This window comes from Ovis canadensis, chromosome 15 (assembly GCF_042477335.2).
Source record: "Ovis canadensis isolate MfBH-ARS-UI-01 breed Bighorn chromosome 15, ARS-UI_OviCan_v2, whole genome shotgun sequence".
Classification (NCBI taxonomy): Eukaryota; Metazoa; Chordata; class Mammalia; order Artiodactyla; family Bovidae; genus Ovis; species Ovis canadensis.
Window position 1 is genome coordinate 7,142,208 of NC_091259.1, and position 23,587 is coordinate 7,165,794.

A 23,587-nucleotide genomic window follows, 5' to 3' on the forward strand; every position below is an offset into this window, starting at 1 on the left:
GGGTGGGGCCCACGTGATTTCCGGGTGGGGCCCACGTGATTTCCGGGTGGGACCCACGTGATTTCCCTGTGGGGCCCACGTGATTTCCGGGTGGGGCCCACGTGATTTCCGGGTGGGGCCCACGTGATATCCGGGTGGGGCCCACGTGATTTCCCCTGGGGGCCCACGTGATTTCCGGGTGGGGCCCACGTGATTTCCCCTGGGGGCCCACGTGATTTCCGGGTAGGGCCCACGTGATTTCCGGGTGGGGCCCACGTGATTTCCGGGTGGCGCCCACGTGATTTCCGGGTGGGGCCCACGTGATTTCCGGGTGGGGCCCACGTGATTTCCGGGTGGGGCCCACGTGATTTCCGGGTGGGGCCCACGTGATTTCCGGGTGGGGCCCACTTGATTTCCGGGTGGGGCCCACGTGATTTCCGGGTGGGGCCCACGTGATTTCCCCTGGGGGCCCACGTGATTTCCGGGTGGGGCCCACGTGATTTCCGGGTGGGGCCCACGTGATTTCCGGGTGGGGCCCACGTGATTTCCGGGTGGGGCCCACGTGATTTCCGGGTGGGGCCCACGTGATTTCCGGGTGGGGCCCACGTGATTTCCGGGTGGGGCCCACGTGATTTCCGGGTGGGGCCCACGTGATTTCCGGGTGGGGCCCACGTGATTTCCCCGTGGGGCCCACGTGATTTCCGGGTGGGCCCCACGTGATTTCCGGGTGGGCCCCACGTGATTTCCGGGTGGGGCCCACGTGATTTCCGGGTGGGGCCCACGTGATTTCCGGGTGGGGCCCACGTGATTTCCGGGTGGGGCCCACGTGATTTCCGGGTGGGGCCCACGTGATTTCCGGGTGGGGCCCACGTGATTTCCGGGTGGGGCCCACGTGATTTCCGGGTGGGGCCCACGTGATTTCCGGGTGGGGCCCACGTGATTTCCCCTGGGGTCCCACGTGATTTCCGGGTGGGGCCCACGTGATTTCCGGGTGGGGCCCACGTGATTTCCCCGTGGGGCCCACGTGATTTCCGGGTGGGGCCCACGTGATTTCCGGGTGGGTCCCACGTGATTTCCGGGTGGGGCACACGTGATTTCCGTGTGGGGCCTACGTGATTTCCGGGTGGGGCCCACGTGATTTCCGGGTGGGGCCCACGTGATTTCCGGGTGGGGCCCACGTGATTTCCGGGTGGGGCCCACGTGATTTCCCCGTGGGGCCCACGTGATTTCCGGGTGGGGCCCACGTGATTTCCGGGTGGGCCCCACGTGATTTCCGGGTGGGGCCCACGTGATTTCCGGGTGGGGCCCACGTGATTTCCGGGTGGGGCCCACGTGATTTCCCCGTGGTGCCCACGTGATTTCCGGGTGGGGCCCACGTGATTTCCGGGTGGGGCCCACGTGATTTCCGGGTGGGGCCCACGTGATTTCAGGGTGGAGCCCACGTGATTTCCGGGTGGGGCCCACGAGATTTCCGGGTGGGGCCCACGTGATTTCCGGGTGGGGCCCACGTGACTTCCGGGTGGGGCCCACGTGACTTCCGGGTGGGGCCCACGTTATTTCCGGGTGGGGCCCACGTGATTTCCCCGTGGGGCCCACGTGATTTCCGGGTGGGGCCCACGTGATTTCCGGGTGGGGCCCACGTGATTTCCGGGTGGGGTCCACGTGATTTCCGGGTGGGGCCCACGTGATTTCCGTGTGGGGCCCACGTGATTTCCGGGTGGGGCCCACGTGATTTCCGTGTTGTGCCCACGTGATTTCCGGGTGGGGCCCACGTGATTTCCCCGTGGGGCCCACGTCATTTCCCCGTGGGGCCCACGTGATTTCCGGGTGGGGCCCACGTGATTTCCGGGTGGGCCCCACGTGATTTCCGGGTGGGGCCCACGTGATTTCCGGGTGGGGCCCACGTGATTTCCGGGTGGGGCCCACGTGATTTCCGTGTGGGGCAAACGTGATTTCCGGGTGGGGCCCACGTGATTTCCGGGTGGGGCCCACGTGATTTCAGGGTGGGGCCCACGTGATTTCCGGGTGGGGCCCACGTGATTTCCGGGTGGGGCCCACGTGATTTCCGGGTGGGGCCCACGTGATTTCCCCGTGGGGCCCACGTGATTTCCGGGTGGGGCCCACGTGATTTCCGGGTGGGGCAAACGTGATTTCCGGGTGGGCCCCACGTGATTTCCGGGTGGGGCCCACGTGATTTCCGGGTGGGGCCCACGTGATTTCCGGGTGGGGCCCACGTGATTTCCGGGTGGGGCCCGCGTGATTTCCGCGTGGGGCCCGCGTGATTTCCCCGTGGGGCCCACGTGATTTCCCCGTGGGGCCCACGTGATTTCCGGGTGGGGCCCACGTGATTTCCGGGTGGGGCCCACGTGATTTCCCCTGGGAGCCCACGTGATTTCCGGGTGGGGCCCACGTGATTTCCGGGTGGGGCCCACGTGATTTCCCCGTGGGGCCCACGTGATTTCCGGGTGGGGCCCACGTGATTTCCGGGTGGGGCCCACGTGATTTCCGGGTGGGGCCCACGTAATTTCCCCTGGGGGCCCACGTGATTTCCGGGTGGGGCCCACGTGATTTCCGGGTGGGGCCCGCGTGATTTCCCCGTGGGGCCCACGTGATTTCCCCGTGGGGCCCACGTGATTTCCGGGTGGGGCCCACGTGATTTCCGGGTGGGGCCCACGTGATTTCCGGGTGGGGCCCACGTGATTTCCGGGTGGGGCCCACGTGATTTCCGGGTGGGGCCCATGTGATTTCCCCGTGGGGCCCACGTGATTTCCCCGTCGGGCCCACGTGATTTCCGGGTGGGGCCCACGTGATTTCCGGGTGGGGCCCACGTGATTTCCCCGTGGGGCCCACGTGATTTCCCCTGGGGGCCCACGTGATTTCCGGGTGGGGCCCACGTGATTTCCGGGTGGGGCCCACGTGATTTCCGGGTGGGGCCCACGTGATTTCCGGGTGGGGCCCACGTGATTTCCGGGTGGGGCCCACGTGATTTCCGGGTGGGGCCCACGTGATTTCCGGGTGGGGCCCACGTGATTTCCGGGTGGGGCCCACGTGATTTCCGGGTGGGGCCCACGTGATTTCCGGGTGGGGCCCACGTGATTTCCCCGTCGGGCCCACGTGATTTCCGGGTGGGGCCCACGTGATTTCCGGGTGGGGCCCACGTGATTTCCGGGTGGGGCCCACGTGATTTCCCCTGGGGGCCCACGTGATTTCCGGGTGGGGCCCACGTGATTTCCGGGTGGGGCCCACGTGATTTCAGGGTGGGGCCCACGTGATTTCCGGGTGGGGCCCACGTGATTTCCGGGTGGGGCCCACGTGATTTCCCCGTGGGGCCCACGTGATTTCCGGGTGGGGCCCACGTGATTTCAGGGTGGGGCCCACGTGATTTCCGGGTGGGGCCCACGTGATTTCCAGGTGGGGCCCACGTGATTTCCGGGTGGGGCCCACGTGATTTCCCCGTGGGGCCCACGTGATTTCCGGGTGGGGCCCACGTGATTTCCGGGTGGGGCCCACGTGATTTCCGGGTGGGGCCCACGTGATTTCCGGGTGGGGCCCACGTGATTTCCCCTGGGGGCCCACGTGATTTCCGGGTGGGGCCCACTTGATTTCCGGGTGGGGCCCACGTGATTTCCGGGTGGGGCCCACGTGATTTCCGGGTGGGGCCCACGTGATTTCCGGGTGGGGCCCACGTGATTTCCGGGTGGGGCCCACGTGATTTCCGGGTGGGGCCCACGTGATTTCCGGGTGGGGCCCACGTGATTTCCGGGTGGGGCCCACGTGATTTCCGGGTGGGGCCCACGTGATTTCCGGGTGGGGCCCACGTGATTTCCGGGTGGGGCCCACGTGATTTCCGGGTGGGGCCCACGTGATTTCCGGGTGGGGCCCACGTGATTTCCGGGTGGGGCCCACGTGATTTCCGGGTGGGGCCCACGTGATTTCCCCGTGGGGCCCACGTGATTTCCGGGTGGGGCCCACGTGATTTCCGGGTGGGGCCCACGTGATTTCCGGGTGGGGCCCACGTGATTTCCCCTGGGGGCCCACGTGATTTCCGGGTGGGGCCCACTTGATTTCCGGGTGGGGCCCACGTGATTTCCGGGTGGGGCCCACGTGATTTCCGGGTGGGGCCCACGTGATTTCCGGGTGGGGCCCACGTGATTTCCGGGTGGGGCCCACGTGATTTCCGGGTGGGGCCCACGTGATTTCCGGGTGGGGCCCACGTGATTTCCGGGTGGGGCCCACGTGATTTCCGGGTGGGGCCCACGTGATTTCCGGGTGGGGCCCACGTGATTTCCGGGTGGGGCCCACGTGATTTCCGGGTGGGGCCCACGTGATTTCCGGGTGGGGCCCACGTGATTTCCGGGTGGGGCCCACGTGATTTCCCCGTGGGGCCCACGTGATTTCCGGGTGGGGCCCACGTGATTTCCGGGTGGGGCCCACGTGATTTCCGGGTGGGGCCCACGTGATTTCCCCTGGGGGCCCACGTGATTTCCGGGTGGGGCCCACTTGATTTCCGGGTGGGGCCCACGTGATTTCCGGGTGGGGCCCACGTGATTTCCGGGTGGGGCCCACGTGATTTCCGGGTGGGGCCCACGTGATTTCCGGGTGGGGCCCACGTGATTTCCGGGTGGGGCCCACGTGATTTCCGGGTGGGGCCCACGTGATTTCCGGGTGGGGCCCACGTGATTTCCGGGTGGGGCCCACGTGATTTCCGGGTGGGGCCCACGTGATTTCCGGGTGGGGCCCACGTGATTTCCCCTGGGGGCCCACGTGATTTCCGGGTGGGGCCCACGTGATTTCCGGGTGGGGCCCACGTGATTTCCGGGTGGGGCCCACGTGATTTCCGGGTGGGGCCCACGTGATTTCCGGGTGGGGCCCACGTGATTTCCCCGTGGGGCCCACGTGATTTCCCCGTGGGGCCCACGTGATTTCCCCGTAGGGCCCACGTGATTTCCCCGTGGGGCCCACGTGATTTCCGGGTGGGGCCCACGTGATTTCCGGGTGGGGCCCACGTGATTTCCGGGTGGGGCCCACGTGATTTCCGGGTGGGGCCCACGTGATTTCCCCGTGGGGCCCACGTGATTTCCGGGTGGGGCCCACGTGATTTCCGGGTGGGGCCCACGTGATTTCCGGGTGGGGCCCACGTGATTTCCGGGTGGGGCCCACGTGATTTCCGGGTGGGGCCCACGTGATTTCCGGGTGGGGCCCACGTGATTTCCGGGTGGGGCCCACGTGATTTCCCCGTGGGGCCCACGTGATTTCCCCGTGGGGCCCACGTGATTTCCGGGTGGGGCCCACGTGATTTCCGGGTGGGGCCCACGTGATTTCCGGGTGGGGCCCACGTGATTTCCTTGTGGGGCCCACGTGATTTCCCCTGGGGGCCCACGTGATTTCCGGGTGGGGCCCACGTGATTTCCGGGTGGGGCCCACGTGATTTCCGGGTGGGGCCCACGTGATTTCCGGGTGGGGCCCACGTGATTTCCGGGTGGGGCCCACGTGATTTCCGGGTGGGGCCCACGTGATTTCCGGTGGGGCCCACGTGATTTCCGGGTGGGGCCCACGTGATTTCCGGGTGGGGCCCACGTGATTTCCGGGTGGGGCCCACGTGATTTCCCCGTGGGGCCCACGTGATTTCCCCGTGGGGCCCACGTGATTTCCGGGTGGGCCCCACGTGATTTCCGGGTGGGGCCCACGTGATTTCCGGGTGGGGCCCACGTGATTTCCGGGTGGGGCCCACGTGATTTCCGGGTGGGGCCCACGTGATTTCCGGGTGGGGCCCACGTGATTTCCCCTGGGGGCCCACGTGATTTCCGGGTGGGGCCCACGTGATTTCCGGGTGGGGCCCACGTGATTTCCCCTGGGGGCCCACGTGATTTCCGGGTGGGGCCCACGTGATTTCCGGGTGGGGCCCACGTGATTTCCGGGTGGGGCCCACGTGATTTCCCCGTGGGGCCCACGTGATTTCCGGGTGGGGCCCACGTGATTTCCGGGTGGGGCCCACGTGATTTCCCCTGGGGGCCCACGTGATTTCCGGGTGGGGCCCACGTGATTTCCGGGTGGGGCCCACGTGATTTCCGGGTGGGGCCCACGTGATTTCCGGGTGGGGTCCACGTGATTTCCCCGTGGGGCCCACGTGATTTCCCCGTGGGGCCCACGTGATTTCCGGGTGGGGCCCACGTGATTTCCGGGTGGGGCCCACGTGATTTCCGGGTGGGGCCCACGTGATTTCCAGGTGGGGCCCACGTGATTTCCCCGTGGGGCCCACGTGATTTCCGGGTGGGGCCCACGTGATTTCCGGGTGGGGCCCACGTGATTTCAGGGTGGGGCCCACGTGATTTCCGGGTTTGGCCCACGTGATTTCCGGGTGGGGCCCACGTGATTTCCCCGTGGGGCCCACGTGATTTCCGGGTGGGGCCCACGTGATTTCAGGGTGGGGCCCACGTGATTTCCGGGTGGGGCCCACGTGATTTCCGGGTGGGGCCCACGTGATTTCCCCTGGGGGCCCACGTGATTTCCGGGTGAGGCCCACGTGATTTCCGGGTGGGGCCCACGTGATTTCCGGGTGGGGCCCACGTGATTTCAGGGTGGGGCCCACGTGATTTCCCCTGGGGGCCCACGTGATTTCCGGGTGGGGCCCACGTGATTTCCGGGTGGGGCCCACGTGATTTCCGGGTGGGGCCCACGTGATTTCCGGGTGGGGCCCACGTGATTTCCGGGTGGGGCCCACGTGATTTCCGGGTGGGGCCCACGTCATTTCCGGGTGGGGCCCACGTGATTTCCGGGTGGGGCCCACGTGATTTCCCCGTGGGGCCCACGTGATTTCCGGGTGGGGCCCACGTGATTTCCGGGTGGGGCCCACGTGATTTCCGGGTGGGGCCCACGTGATTTCCGGGTGGGGCCCACGTGATTTCCGGGTGGGGCCCACGTGATTTCCGGGTGGGGCCCACGTGATTTCCGGGTGGGGCCCACGTGATTTCCCCGTGGGGCCCACGTGATTTCCGGGTGGGGCCCACGTGATTTCCGGGTGGGGCCCACGTGATTTCCGGGTGGGGCCCACGTGATTTCCGGGTGGGGCCCACGTGATTTCCGGGTGGGGCCCACGTGATTTCCGGGTGGGGCCCACGTGATTTCCGGGTGGGGCCCACGTGATTTCCCCGTGGGGCCCACGTGATTTCCCCGTGGGGCCCACGTGATTTCCGGGTGGGGCCCACGTGATTTCCGGGTGGGGCCCACGTGATTTCCGGGTGGGGCCCACGTGATTTCTCCGTGGTGCCCACGTGATTTCCGGGTGGGGCCCACGTGATTTCCGGGTGGGGCCCACGTGATTTCCGGGTGGGGCCCACGTGATTTCAGGGTGGGGCCCACGTGATTTCCGGGTGGGGCCCACGTGATTTCCGGGTGGGGCCCACGTGATTTCCGGGTGGGGCCCACGTGATTTCCGGGTGGGGCCCACGTGATTTCCGGGTGGGGTCCACGTGATTTCCGGGTGGGGCCCACGTGATTTCTCCGTGGTGCCCACGTGATTTCCGGGTGGGGCCCACGTGATTTCCGGGTGGGGCCCACGTGATTTCCGGGTGGGGCCCACGTGATTTCAGGGTGGGGCCCACGTGATTTCCGGGTGGGGCCCACGTGATTTCCGGGTGGGGCCCACGTGATTTCCGGGTGGGGCCCACGTGATTTCCCCGTGGGGCCCACGTGATTTCCGGGTGGGGCCCACGTGATTTCCGGGTGGGGCCCACGTGATTTCCGGGTGGGGCCCACGTGATTTCCGTGTGGGGCCCACGTGATTTCCGGGTGGGGCCCACGTGATTTCCGTGTGGGGCCCACGTGATTTCCGGGTGGGGCCCACGTGATTTCCGGGTGGGGCCCACGTGATTTCCCCGTGGGGCCCACGTGATTTCCGGGTGGGGCCCACGTGATTTCCGGGTGGGCCCCACGTGATTTCCGGGTGGGGCCCACGTGATTTCCGGGTGGGGCCCACGTGATTTCCGGGTGGGGCCCACGTGATTTCCCCGTGGTGCCCACGTGATTTCCGTGTGGGGCCCACGTGATTTCCGGGTGGGGCCCACGTGATTTCCGGGTGGGGCCCACGTGATTTCAGGGTGGGGCCCACGTGATTTCCGGGTGGGGCCCACGTGATTTCCGGGTGGGGCCCACGTGATTTCCGGGTGGGGCCCACGTGACTTCCGGGTGGGGCCCACGTGATTTCCGGGTGGGGCCCACGTGATTTCCCCGTGGGGCCCACGTGATTTCCGGGTGGGGCCCACGTGATTTCCGGGTGGGGCCCACGTGATTTCCGGGTGGGGCCCACGTGATTTCCCCTGGGGGCCCACGTGATTTCCGGGTGGGGCCCACGTGATTTCCGGGGGGGGCCCACGTGATTTCCGGGTGGGGCCCACGTGATTTCCGGGTGGGGCCCACGTGATTTCCCCTGGGGTCCCACGTGATTTCCGGGTGGGGCCCACGTGATTTCCGGGTGGGGCCCACATGATTTCCGGGTGGGGCCCACGTGATTTCCGGGTGGGGCCCACGTGTTTTCCGGGTGGGGCCCACGTGATTTCCGGGTGGGGCCCACGTGATTTCCGGGTGGGGCCCACGTGATTTCCGGGTGGGGCCCACGTGATTTCCGTGTGGGGCCTACGTGATTTCCGGGTGGGGCCCACGTGATTTCCGGGTGGGGCCCACGTGATTTCCGGGTGGGGCCCACGTGATTTCCGGGTGGGGCCCACGTGATTTCCGGGTGGGGCCCATGTGATTTCCCCGTGGGGCCCACGTGATTTCCCCGTGGGGCCCACGTGATTTCCGGGTGGGGCCCACGTGATTTCCGGGTGGGGCCCACGTGATTTCCGGGTGGGGCCCACGTGATTTCCTTGTGGGGCCCACGTGATTTCCCCTGGGGGCCCACGTGATTTCCGGGTGGGCCCCACGTGATTTCCGGGTGGGGCCCACGTGATTTCCGGGTGGAGCCCACGTGATTTCCGGGTGGGGCCCACGTGATTTCCGGGTGGGGCCCACGTGATTTCCGGGTGGGGCCCACGTGATTTCCGGGTGGGGCCCACGTGATTTCCGGGTGGGGCCCACGTGATTTCCGGGTGGGGCCCACGTGATTTCCGGGTGGGGCCCACGTGATTTCCCCTGGGGGCCCACGTGATTTCCGGGTGGGGCCCACGTGATTTCCGGGTGGGGCCCACGTGATTTCCGGGTGGGGCCCACGTGATTTCCGGGTGGGGCCCACGTGTTTTCCGGGTGGGGCCCACGTGATTTCCGGGTGGGGCCCACGTGATTTCCGGGTGGGGCCCACGTGATTTCCCCTGGGGGCCCACGTGATTTCCGGGTGGGGCCCACGTGATTTCCGGGTGGGGCCCACGTGATTTCCGGGTGGGGCCCACGTGATTTCCGGGTGGGGCCCACGTGATTTCCGGGTGGGGCCCACGTGATATCCGGGTGGGGCCCACGTGATTTCCCCTGGGGGCCCACGTGATTTCCGGGTGGGGCCCACGTGATTTCCGGGTGGGGCCCACGTGATTTCCGGGTGGGGCCCACGTGATTTCCGGGTGGGGCCCACGTGATTTCCCCGTGGGGCCCACGTGATTTCCGGGTGGGCCCCACGTGATTTCCGGGTGGGGCCCACGTGATTTCCCCGTGGGGCCCACGTGATTTCCGGATGGGGCCCACGTGATTTCCGGGTGGGGCCCACGTGATTTCCGGGTGGGGCCCACGTGATTTCCGGGTGGGGCCCACGTGATTTCCAGGTGGGGCCCACGTGATTTCCGGGTGGGGACCACGTGATTTCCCCTGGGGGCCCACGTGATTTCCGGGTGGGGCCCACGTGATTTCCGGGTGGGGCCCACGTGATTTCCGGGTGGGGCCCACGTGATTTCCCCGTGGGGCCCACGTGATTTCCGGGTGGGGCCCACGTGATTTCCGGGGGGGCCCACGTGATTTCCCCTGGGGGCCCACGTGATTTCCGGGTGGGGCCCACGTGATTTCCGGGTGGGGCCCACGTGATTTCCGGGTGGGGCCCACGTGATTTCCGGGTGGGGTCCACGTGATTTCCCCGTGGGGCCCACGTGATTTCCCCGTGGGGCCCACGTGATTTCCGGGTGGGGCCCACGTGATTTCCGGGTGGGGCCCACGTGATTTCCGGGTGGGGCCCACGTGATTTCCAGGTGGGGCCCACGTGATTTCCCCGTGGGGCCCACGTGATTTCCGGGTGGGGCCCACGTGATTTCCGGGTGGGGCCCACGTGATTTCCGGGTGGGGCCCACGTGATTTCCGGGTGGGGCCCACGTGATTTCCGGGTGGGGCCCACGTGATTTCCCCGTGGGGCCCACGTGATTTCCGGGTGGGGCCCACGTGATTTCAGGGTGGGGCCCACGTGATTTCCGGGTGGGGCCCACGTGATTTCCGGGTGGGGCCCACGTGATTTCCCCTGGGGGCCCACGTGATTTCCGGGTGAGGCCCACGTGATTTCCGGGTGGGGCCCACGTGATTTCCGGGTGGGGCCCACGTGATTTCAGGGTGGGGCCCACGTGATTTCCCCTGGGGGCCCACGTGATTTCCGGGTGGGGCCCACGTGATTTCCGGGTGGGGCCCACGTGATTTCCGGGTGGGGCCCACGTGATTTCCGGGTGGGGCCCACGTGATTTCCGGGTGGGGCCCACGTGATTTCCGGGTGGGGCCCACGTCATTTCCGGGTGGGGCCCACGTGATTTCCGGGTGGGGCCCACGTGATTTCCCCGTGGGGCCCACGTGATTTCCGGGTGGGGCCCACGTGATTTCCGGGTGGGGCCCACGTGATTTCCGGGTGGGGCCCACGTGATTTCCGGGTGGGGCCCACGTGATTTCCGGGTGGGGCCCACGTGATTTCCGGGTGGGGCCCACGTGATTTCCGGGTGGGGCCCACGTGATTTCCCCGTGGGGCCCACGTGATTTCCGGGTGGGGCCCACGTGATTTCCCCGTGGGGCCCACGTGATTTCCGGGTGGGGCCCACGTGATTTCCGGGTGGGGCCCACGTGATTTCCGGGTGGGGCCCACGTGATTTCCGGGTGGGGCCCACGTGATTTCCGGGTGGGGCCCACGTGATTTCCGGGTGGGGCCCACGTGATTTCCCCGTGGGGCCCACGTGATTTCCCCGTGGGGCCCACGTGATTTCCGGGTGGGGCCCACGTGATTTCCGGGTGGGGCCCACGTGATTTCCGGGTGGGGCCCACGTGATTTCCCCTGGGGGCCCACGTGATTTCCGGGTGGGGCCCACGTGATTTCCGGGTGGGGCCCACGTGATTTCCCCGTGGGGCCCACGTGATTTCCGGGTGGGGCCCACGTGATTTCCGGGTGGGGCCCACGTGATTTCCGGGTGGGGCCCACGTGATTTCCGGGTGGGGCCCACGTGATTTCCGGGTGGGGCCCACGTGATTTCCGAGTGGGGCCCACGTGATTTCCGGGTGGGGCCCACGTGATTTCCGGGTGGGGCCCACGTGATTTCCGGGTGGGGCCCACGTGATTTCCGGGTGGGGCCCACGTGATTTCCGGGTGGGGCCCACGTGATTTCCGGGTGGGGCCCACGTGATTTCCCCGTCGGGCCCACGTGATTTCCGGGTGGGGCCCACGTGATTTCCGGGTGGGGCCTACGTGATTTCCGGGTGGGGCCCACGTGATTTCCCCTGGGGGCCCACGTGATTTCCGGGTGGGGCCCACGTGATTTCCGGGTGGGGCCCACGTGATTTCCGGGTGGGGCCCACGTGATTTCCGGGTGGGGCCCACGTGATTTCCCCGTGGGGCCCAGGTGATTTCCGGGTGGGGCCCACATGATTTCCGGGTGGGGCCCACGTGATTTCCGGGTGGGGCCCACGTGATTTCCCCTGGGGGCCCACGTGATTTCCGGGTGGGGCCCTCGTGATTTCCGGGTGGGGCCCACGTGATTTCCGGGTGGGGCCCACGTGATTTCCGGGTGGGGCCCACGTGATTTCCGGGTGGGGCCCACGTGATTTCCGGGTGGGGCCCACGTGATTTCCGCGTGGGGCCCACGTGATTTCCGGGTGGGGCCCACGTGATTTCCCCGTGGGGCCCACGTGATTTCCGGGTGGGGCCCACGTGATTTCCCCGTGGGGCCCACGTGATTTCCGGGTGGGGCCCACGTGATTTCCCCGTGGGGCCCACGTGATTTCCGGGTGGGGCCCACGTGATTTCCGGGTGGGGCCCACGTGATTTCCGGGTGGGGCCCACGTGATTTCCGGGTGGGACCCACGTGATTTCCCTGTGGGGCCCACGTGATTTCCGGGTGGGGCCCACGTGATTTCCGGGTGGGGCCCACGTGATATCCGGGTGGGGCCCACGTGATTTCCCCTGGGGGCCCACGTGATTTCCGGGTGGGGCCCACGTGATTTCCCCTGGGGGCCCACGTGATTTCCGGGTAGGGCCCACGTGATTTCCGGGTGGGGCCCACGTGATTTCCGGGTGGCGCCCACGTGATTTCCGGGTGGGGCCCACGTGATTTCCGGGTGGGGCCCACGTGATTTCCGGGTGGGGCCCACGTGATTTCCGGGTGGGGCCCACGTGATTTCCGGGTGGGGCCCACGTGATTTCCGGGTGGGGCCCACGTGATTTCCGGGTGGGGCCCACGTGATTTCCGGGTGGGGCCCACGTGATTTCCCCTGGGGGCCCACGTGATTTCCGGGTGGGGCCCACGTGATTTCCGGGTGGGGCCCACGTGATTTCCGGGTGGGGCCCACGTGATTTCCGGGTGGGGCCCACGTGATTTCCGGGTGGGGCCCACGTGATTTCCGGGTGGGGCCCACGTGATTTCCGGGTGGGGCCCACGTGATTTCCGGGTGGGGCCCACGTGATTTCCGGGTGGGGCCCACGTGATTTCCGGGTGGGGCCCACGTGATTTCCGGGTGGGGCCCACGTGATTTCCGGGTGGGGCCCACGTGATTTCCCCGTGGGGCCCACGTGATTTCCGGGTGGGGCCCACGTGATTTCCCCGTGGGGCCCACGTGATTTCCGGGTGGGCCCCACGTGATTTCCGGGTGGGCCCCACGTGATTTCCGGGTGGGGCCCACGTGATTTCCGGGTGGGGCCCACGTGATTTCCGGGTGGGGCCCACGTGAATTCCGGGTGGGGCCCACGTGATTTCCGGGTGGGGCCCACGTGATTTCCGGGTGGGGCCCACGTGATTTCCGGGTGGGGCCCACGTGATTTCCGGGTGGGGCCCACGTGATTTCCGGGTGGGGCCCACGTGATTTCCGGGTGGGGCCCACGTGATTTCCCCTGGGGTCCCACGTGATTTCCGGGTGGGGCCTACGTGATTTCCGGGTGGGGCCCACGTGATTTCCCCGTGGGGCCCACGTGATTTCCGGGTGGGGCCCACGTGATTTCCGGGTGGGTCCCACGTGATTTCCGGGTGGGTCCCACGTGATTTCCGGGTGGGGCCCACGTGATTTCCGTGTGGGGCCTACGTGATTTCCGGGTGGGGCCCACGTGATTTCCGGGTGGGGCCCACGTGATTTCCGGGTGGGGCCCACGTGATTTCCGGGTGGGGCCCACGTGATTTCCGGGTGGGGCCCACGTGATTTCCGGGTGGGGCCCACGTGATTTCCGGGTGGGCCCCACGTGATTTCCGGGTGGGGCCCACGTGATTTCCGGGTGGGGCCCACGTGATTTCCGTGTGGGGCCCACGTGATTTCCCCGTGGTGCCCACGTGATTTCCGGGTGGGGCCCACGTGATTTCCGGGTGGGGCCCACGTGATTTCCGGGTGGGGCCCACGTGATTTCAGGGTGGAGCCCACGTGATTTCCGGGTGGGGCCCACGTGATTTCCGGGTGGGGCCCACGTGATTTCCGGGTGGGGCCCACGTGACTTCCGGGTGGGGCCCACGTGACTTCCGGGTGGGGCCCACGTGATTTCCGGGTGGGGCCCACGTGATTTCCCCGTGGGGCCCACTTGATTTCCGGGTGGGGCCCACGTGATTTCCGGGTGGGGCCCACGTGATTTCCGGGTGGGGTCCACGTGATTTCCGGGTGGGGCCCACGTGATTTCCGTGTGGGGCCCACGTGATTTCCGGGTGGGGCCCACGTGATTTCCGTGTGGGGCCCACGTGATTTCCGGGTGAGGCCCACGTGATTTCCCCGTGGGGCCCACGTCATTTCCCCGTGGGGCCCACGTGATTTCCGGGTGGGGCCCACGTGATTTCCGGGTGGGCCCCACGTGATTTCCGGATGGGGCCCACGTGATTTCCGGGTGGGGCCCACGTGATTTCCGGGTGGGGCCCACGTGATTTCCGTGTGGGGCAAACGTGATTTCCGGGTGGGGCCCACGTGATTTCCGGGTGGGGCCCACGTGATTTCAGGGTGGGGCCCACGTGATTTCCGGGTGGGGCCCACGTGATTTCCGGGTGGGGCCCACGTGATTTCCGGGTGGGGCCCACGTGATTTCCCCGTGGGGCCCACGTGATTTCCGGGTGGGCCCCACGTGATTTCCGGGTGGGTCCCACGTGATTTCCGGGGGGGCCCACGTGATTTCCAGGTGGGGCCCACGTGATTTCCGTGTGGGGCCTACGTGATTTCCGGGTGGGGCCCACGTGATTTCCGTGTGGGGCCCACGTGATTTCCGGGTGGGGCCCACGTGATTTCAGGGTGGGGCCCACGTGATTTCCCCGTGGGGCCCACGTGATTTCCGGGTGGGGCCCACGTGATTTCCGGGTGGGCCCCACGTGATTTCCGGGTGGGGCCCACGTGATTTCCGGGTGGGGCCCACGTGATTTCCAGGTGGGGCCCACGTGATTTCCGGGTGGGGCCCACGTGATTTCCGGGTGGGGCCCACGTGATTTCCGGGTGGGGCCCACATGATTTCCGGGTGGGGCCCACGTGATTTCAGGGTGGGGCCCACGTGATTTCCGGGTGGGGCCCACGTGATTTCCGGGTGGGGCCCACGTGATTTCCGGGTGGGGCCCACGTGACTTCCGGGTGGGGCCCACGTGATTTCCGGGTGGGGCCCACGTGATTTCCGGGTGGGGCCCACGTGATTTCCCCGTGGGGCCCACGTGATTTCCGGGTGGGGCCCACGTGATTTCCGGGTGGGGCCCACGTGATTTCCGGGTGGGGCCCACGTGATTTCCGTGTGGGGCCCACGTGATTTCCGGGTGGGGCCCACGTGATTTCCGTGTGGGGCCCACGTGATTTCCGGGTGGGGCCCACGTGATTTCCGGGTGGGGCCCACGTGATTTCCCCGTGGGGCCCACGTGATTTCCGGGTGGGGCCCACGTGATTTCCGGGTGGGGCCCACGTGATTTCCGGGTGGGGCCCACGTGATTTCCGGGTGGGGCCCACGTGATTTCCGGGTGGGGCCCACGTGATTTCCCCGTGGTGCCCACGTGATTTCCGGGTGGGGCCCACGTGATTTCCGGGTGGGGCCCACGTGATTTCCGGGTGGGGCCCACGTGATTTCAGGGTGGGCCCCACGTGATTTCCGGGTGGGGCCCACGTGATTTCCGGGTGGGGCCCACGTGATTTCCGGGTGGGGCCCACGTGACTTCCGGGTGGGGCCCACGTGATTTCCGGGTGGGGCCCACGTGATTTCCCCGTGGGGCCCACGTGATTTCCGGGTGGGGCCCACGTGATTTCCGGGTGGGGCCCATGTGATTTCCGGGTGGGCCCCACGTGATTTCCGGGTGGGGCCCACGTGATTTCCGGGTGGGGCCCACGTGATTTCCGGGTGGGGCCCACGTGATTTCCCCTGGGGGCCCACGTGATTTCCGGGTGGGGCCCACGTGATTTCCGGGTGGGGCCCACGTGATTTCCGGGTGGGGCCCACGTGATATCCGGGTGGGGCCCACGTGATTTCCGGGTGGGGCCCACGTGATTTCCGGGTGGGGCCCACGTGATTTCCTTGTGGGGCCCACGTGATTTCCCCTGGGGGCCCACGTGATTTCCGGGTGGGGCCCACGTGATTTCCGGGTGCGGCCCACGTGATTTCTGGGAGGGGCCCACGTGATTTCCGGGTGGGGCCCACGTGATTTCCGGGTGGGGCCCACGTGATTTCCGGGTGGGGCCCACGTGATTTCCGGGTGGGGCCCACGTGATTTCCGGGTGGGGCCCACGTGATTTCCGGGTGGGGCCCACGTGATTTCCGGGTGGGGCCCACGTGATTTCCGGGTGGGGCCCACGTGATTTCCGGGTGGGGCCCACGTGATTTCCGGGTGGGGCCCACGTGATTTCCGGGTGGGGCCCACGTGATTTCCGGGTGGGGCCCACGTGATTTCCCCGTGGGGCCCACGTGATTTCCGGGTGGGCCCCACGTGATTTCCGAGTGGGGCCCACGTGATTTCCCCGTGGGGCCCACGTGATTTCCGGGTGGGGCCCACGTGATTTCCGGGTGGGGCCCACGTGATTTCCGGGTGGGGCCCACGTGATTTCCGGGTGGGGCCCACGTGATTTCCGGGTGGGGCCCACGTGATTTCCGGGTAGGGCCCACGTGATTTCCGGGTGGGGCCACGTGATTTCCGGGTGGGGCCCACGTGATATCCGGGTGGGGCCCACGTGATTTCCCCTGGGGGCCCACGTGATTTCCGGGTAGGGCCCACGTGATTTCCGGGTGGGGCCCACGTGATTTCCGGGTGGGGCCCACGTGATTTCCGGGTGGGGCCCACGTTATTTCCCCGTGGGGCCCACGTGATTTCCGGGTGGGGCCCACGTGATTTCCGGGTGGGGCCCACGTGATTTCCGGGTGGGGCCCACGTGATTTCCGGGTGGGGCCCACGTGATTTCCGGGTGGGGCCCACGTGATTTCCGGGTGGGGCCCACGTGATTTCCGGGTGGGGCCCACGTGATTTCCCCTGGGGGCCCACGTGATTTCCGGGGAGGGCCCACGTGATTTCCGGGTGGGGCCCACGTGATTTCCGGGTGGGGCCCACGTGATTTCCGGGTGGGGCCCACGTGATTTCCGGGTGGGGCCCACGTGATTTCCGGGTGGGGCCCACGTGATTTCCGGGTGGGGCCCACGTGATTTCCGGGTGGGGCCCACGTGATTTCCCCGTGGGGCCCACGTGATTTCCTGGTGGGCCCCACGTGATTTCCGGGTGGGGCCCACGTGATTTCCGGGTGGGGCCCACGTGATTTCCGGGTGGGGCCCACGTGATTTCCGGGTGGGGCCCACGTGATTTCCGGGTGGGGCCCACGTGATTTCCGGGTGGGGCCCACGTGATTTCCGGGTGGGGCCCACGTGATTTCCGGGTGGGGCCCACGTGATTTCCGGGTGGGGCCCACGTGATTTCCGGGTGGGGCCCACGTGATTTCCCCTGGGGGCCCACGTGATTTCCGGGTGGGGCCCACGTGATTTCCGGGTGGGGCCCACGTGATTTCCGGGTGGGGCCCACGTGATTTCCGGGTGGGGCCCACGTGATTTCCGGGTGGGGCCCACGTGATTTCCGGGTGGGGCCCACGTGATTTCCGGGTGGGGCCCACGTGATTTCCGGGTGGGGCCCACGTGATTTCCCCGTGGGGCCCACGTGATTTCCGGGTGGGCCCCACGTGATTTCCGGGTGGGGCCCACGTGATTTCTGGGTGGGGCCCACGTGATTTCCGGGTGGGGCCCACGTGATTTCCGGGTGGGGCCCACGTGATTTCCGGGTGGGGCCCACGTAATTTCCGGGTGGGGCCCACGTGATTTCCGGGTGGGGCCCACGTGATTTCCGGGTGGGGCCCACGTGATTTCCGGGTGGGGCCCACGTGATTTCCCCTGGGGGCCCACGTGATTTCCGGGTGGGGCCCACGTGATTTCCGGGTGGGGCCCACGTGATTTCCGGGTGGGGCCCACGTGATTTCCGGGTGGGGCCCACGTGATTTCCGGGTGGGGCCCACGTGATTTCCGGGTGGGGCCCACGTGATTTCCCCGTGGGGCCCACGTGATTTCCGGGTGGGGCCCACGTGATTTCCGGGTGGGGCCCACGTGATTTCCGGGTGGGGCCCACGTGATTTCCGGGTGGGGCCCACGTGATTTCCGGGTGGGGCCCACGTGATTTCCGGGTGGGGCCCACGTGATTTCCCCGTGGGGCCCACGTGATTTCAGGGTGGGGCCCACGTGATTTCCGGGTGGGGCCCACGTGATTTCCGGGTGGGGCCCACGTGATTTCCGGGTGGGGCCCACGTGATTTCCGGGTGGGGCCCACGTGATTTCCCCGTGGGGCCCACGTGATTTCAGGGTGGGGCCCACGTGATTTCCGGGTGGGGCCCACGTGATTTCCGGGTGGGGCCCACGTGATTTCCGGGTGGGGCCCACGTGATTTCCGGGTGGGGCCCACGTGATTTCCGGGTGGGGCCCACGTGATTTCCCCGTGGGGCCCACGTGATTTCCCCGTGGGGCCCACGTGATTTCCCCGTGGGGCCCACGTGATTTCCGGGTTGGGCCCACGTGATTTCCGGGTGGGGCCCACGTGATTTCCGGGTGGGGCAAACGTGATTTCCTTGTGGGGCCCCACGTGATTTCCCCTGGGGGCCCACGTGATTTCCGGGTGGGGCCCACGTGATTTCCGGGTGGGGCCCACGTGATTTCCGGGTGGGGCCCACGTGATTTCCGAGTGGGGTCCACGTGATTTCCGGGTGGGGCCCACGTGATTTCCGGGTGAGCCCCACGTGATTTCCGGGTGGGGCCCACGTGATTTCCCCGTGGGGCCCACGTGATTTCCGGATGGGGCCCACGTGATTTGCGGGTGGGGCCCACGTGATTTCCGGGTGGGGCCCACGTGATTTACGGGTGGGGCCCACGTGATTTCCGGGTGGGGCCCACGTGATTTCCGGGTGGGGCCCACGTGATTTCCCCTGGGGGCCCACGTGATTTCCGGGTGGGGCCCACGTGATTTCCGGGTGGGGCCCACGTGATTTCCGGGTGGGGCCCACGTGATTTCCGGGTGGGGCCCACGTGATTTCCGGGTGGGGCCCACGTGATTTCCGGGTGGGGCCCACGTGATTTCCGGGTGGGGCCCACGTGATTTCCGGGTGGGGCCCACGTGATTTCAGGGTGGGGCCCACGTGATTTCCCCTGGGGGCCCACGTGATTTCCGGGTGGGGCCCACGTGATTTCCGGGTGGGGCCCACGTGATTTCCGGGTGGGGCCCACGTGATTTCCGGGTGGGGCCCACGTGATTTCCGGGTGGGGCCCACGTGATTTCCGGGTGGGGCCCACGTGATTTCCCCGTGGGGCCCACGTGATTTCCCCGTGGGGCCCACGTGATTTCCGGATGGGGCCCACGTGATTTCCGGGTGGGGCCCACGTGATTTCCGGGTGGGGCCCACGTGATTTCCGGGTGGGGCCCACGTGATTTCCCCGTGGGGCCCACGTGATTTCCGGGTGGGGCCCACGTGATTTCCGGGTGGGCCCCACGTGATTTCCGGGTGGGGCCCACGTGATTTCCGGGTGGGGCCCACGTGATTTCCGGGTGGGGCCCACGTGATTTCCGGGTGGGGCCCACGTGACTTCCGGGTGGGGCCCACGTGATTTCCGGGTGGGGCCCACGTGATTTCCGGGTGGGGCCCCACGTGATTTCCCCTGGGGGCCCACGTGATTTCCGGGTGGGGCCCACGTGATTTCCGGGTGGGGCCCACGTGATTTCCGGGTGGGGCCCACGTGATTTCCGAGTGGGGTCCACGTGATTTCCGGGTGGGGCCCACGTGATTTCCGGGTGGGGCCCACGTGATTTCCGTGTGGGGCCCACGTGATTTCCGGGTGGGGCCCACGTGATTTCCGGGTGGGGCCCACGTGATTTCCGGGTGAGCCCCACGTGATTTCCGGGTGGGGCCCACGTGATTTCCCCGTGGGGCCCACGTGATTTCCGGATGGGGCCCACGTGATTTCCGGGTGGGGCCCACGTGATTTCCGGGTGGGGCCCACGTGATTTTCGGGTGGGGCCCACGTGATTTCCGGGTGGGGCCCACGTGATTTCCGGGTGGGGCCCACGTGATTTCCCCTGGGGGCCCACGTGATTTCCGGGTGGGGCCCACGTGATTTCCGGGTGGGGCCCACGTGATTTCCGGGTGGGGCCCACGTGATTTCCGGGTGGGGCCCACGTGATTTCCGGGTGGGGCCCACGTGATTTCCGGGTGGGGCCCACGTGATTTCCGGGTGGGGCCCACGTGATTTCCGGGTGGGGCCCACGTGATTTCCCCTGGGGGCCCACGTGATTTCCCCTGGGGGCCCACGTGATTTCCGGGTGGGGCCCACGTGATTTCCGGGTGGGGCCCACGTGATTTCCGGGTGGGGCCCACGTGATTTCCGGGTGGGGCCCACGTGATTTCCGGGTGGGGCCCACGTGATTTCCGGGTGGGGCCCACGTGATTTCCCCGTGGGGCCCACGTGATTTCCCCGTGGGGCCCACGTGATTTCCGGATGGGGCCCACGTGATTTCCGGGTGGGGCCCACGTGATTTCCGGGTGGGGCCCACGTGATTTCCGGGTGGGGCCCACGTGATTTCCGGGTGGGGCCCACGTGATTTCCCCGTGGGGCCCACGTGATTTCCGGGTGGGGCCCACGTGATTTCCCCGTGGGGCCCACGTGATTTCCCCGTGGGGCCCACGTGATTTCCCCGTGGGGCCCACGTGATTTCGGGGTGGGGCCCACGTGATTTCCGGGTGTGGCCCACGTGATTTCCGGGTGGGCCCCACGTGATTTCCGGGTGGGGCCCACGTGATTTCCGGGTGGGACCCACGTGATTTCCGGGTGGGGCCCACGTGATTTCCGGGTGGGGCCCACGTGACTTCCGGGTGGGGCCCACGTGATTTCCGGGTGGGGCCCACGTGATTTCCGGGTGGGGCCCACGTGATTTCCCCGTGGGGCCCACGTGATTTCCGGGTGGGGCCCACGTGATTTCCGGGTGGGGCCCACGTGATTTCCGGGTGGGGCCCACGTGATTTCCCCGTGGTGCCCACGTGATTTCCGGGTGGGGCCCACGTGATTTCCGGGTGGGGCCCACGTGATTTCCGGGTGGGGCCCACGTGATTTCAGGGTGGGCCCCACGTGATTTCCGGGTGGGGCCCACGTGATTTCCGGGTGGGGCCCACGTGATTTCCGGGTGGGGCCCACGTGACTTCCGGGTGGGGCCCACGTGATTTCCGGGTGGGGCCCACGTGATTTCCCCGTGGGGCCCACGTGATTTCCGGGTGGGGCCCACGTGATTTCCGGGTGGGGCCCACGTGATTTCCCCTGGGGGCCCACGTGATTTCCGGGTGGGGCCCACGTGATTTCCGGGTGGGGCCCACGTGATTTCCGGGTGGGGCCCACGTGATATCCGGGTGGGGCCCACGTGATTTCCGGGTGGGGCCCACGTGATTTACGGGTGGGGCCCACGTGATTTCCGGGTGGGGCCCACGTGATTTCCGGGTGGGGCCCACGTGATTTCCTTGTGGGGCCCACGTGATTTCCCCTGGGGGCCCACGTGATTTCCGGGTGGGGCGCACGTGATTTCCGGGTGGGGCCCACGTGATTTCCGGGAGGGGCCCACGTGATTTCCGGGTGGGGCCCACGTGATTTCCGGGTGGGGCCCACGTGATTTCCGGGTGGGGCCCACGTGATTTCCGGGTGGGGCCCACGTGATTTCCGGGTGGGGCCCACGTGATTTCCGGGTGGGGCCCACGTGATTTCCGGGTGGGGCCCACGTGATTTCCGGGTGGGGCCCACGTGATTTCCCCGTGGGGCCCACGTGATTTCCGGGTGGGCCCCACGTGATTTCCGAGTGGGGCCCACGTGATTTCCCCGTGGGGCCCACGTGATTTCCGGGTGGGGCCCACGTGATTTCCGGGTGGGGCCCACGTGATTTCCGGGTGGGGCCCACGTGATTTCCGGGTGGGGCCCACGTGATTTCCGGGTGGGGCCCACGTGATTTCCGGGTGGGGCCCACGTGATTTCCGGGTGGGGCCCACGTGATTTCCGGGTGGGGCCACGTGATTTCCGGGTGGGGCCCACGTGATATCCGGGTGGGGCCCACGTGATTTCCCCTGGGGGCCCACGTGATTTCCGGGTAGGGCCCACGTGATTTCCGGGTGGGGCCCACGTGATTTCCGGGTGGGGCCCACGTGATTTCCGGGTGGGGCCCACGTTATTTCCCCGTGGGGCCCACGTGATTTCCGGGTGGGGCCCACGTGATTTCCGGGTGGGGCCCACGTGATTTCCGGGTGGGGCCCACGTGATTTCCGGGTGGGGCCCACGTGATTTCTGGGTGGGGCCCACGTGATTTCCGGGTGGGGCCCACGTGATTTCCGGGTGGGGCCCACGTGATTTCCCCTGGGGGCCCACGTGATTTCCGGGGAGGGCCCACGTGATTTCCGGGTGGGGCCCACGTGATTTCCGGGTGGGGCCCACGTGATTTCCGGGTGGGGCCCACGTGATTTCCGGGTGGGGCCCACGTGATTTCCGGGTGGGGCCCACGTGATTTCCGGGTGGGGCCCACGTGATTTCCGGGTGGGGCCCACGTGATTTCCCCGTGGGGCCCACGTGATTTCCGGGTGGGCCCCACGTGATTTCCGGGTGGGGCCCACGTGATTTCTGGGTGGGGCCCACGTGATTTCCGGGTGGGGCCCACGTGATTTCCGGGTGGGGCCCACGTGATTTCCGGGTGGGGCCCACGTGATTTCCGGGTGGGGCCCACGTGATTTCCGGGTGGGGCCCACGTGATTTCCGGGTGGGGCCCACGTGATTTCCGGGTGGGGCCCACGTGATTTCCCCTGGGGGCCCACGTGATTTCCGGGTGGGGCCCACGTGATTTCCGGGTGGGGCCCACGTGATTTCCGGGTGGGGCCCACGTGATTTCCGGGTGGGGCCCACGTGATTTCCGGGTGGGGCCCACGTGATTTCCGGGTGGGGCCCACGTGATTTCCCCGTGGGGCCCACGTGATTTCCGGGTGGGGCCCACGTGATTTCCGGGTGGGGCCCACGTGATTTCCGGGTGGGGCCCACGTGATTTCCGGGTGGGGCCCACGTGATTTCCGGGTGGGGCCCACGTGATTTCCGGGTGGGGCCCACGTGATTTCCCCGTGGGGCCCACGTGATTTCAGGGTGGGGCCCACGTGATTTCCGGGTGGGGCCCACGTGATTTCCGGGTGGGGCCCACGTGATTTCCGGGTGGGGCCCACGTGATTTCCGGGTGGGGCCCATGTGATTTCCCCGTGGGGCCCACGTGATTTCAGGGTGGGGCCCACGTGATTTCCGGGTGGGGCCCACGTGATTTCCGGGTGGGGCCCACGTGATTTCCGGGTGGGGCCCACGTGATTTCCGGGTGGGGCCCACGTGATTTCCGGGTGGGGCCCACGTGATTTCCCCGTGGGGCCCACGTGATTTCCCCGTGGGGCCCACGTGATTTCCCCGTGGGGCCCACGTGATTTCCGGGTTGGGCCCACGTGATTTCCGGGTGGGGCCCACGTGATTTCCGGGTGGGGCCCACGTGATTTCCTTGTGGGGCCCCACGTGATTTCCCCTGGGGGCCCACGTGATTTCCGGGTGGGGCCCACGTGATTTCCGGGTGGGGCCCACGTGATTTCCGGGTGGGGCCCACGTGATTTCCGAGTGGGGCCCACGTGATTTCCGGGTGGGGCCCACGTGATTTCCGGGTGAGCCCCACGTGATTTCCGGGTG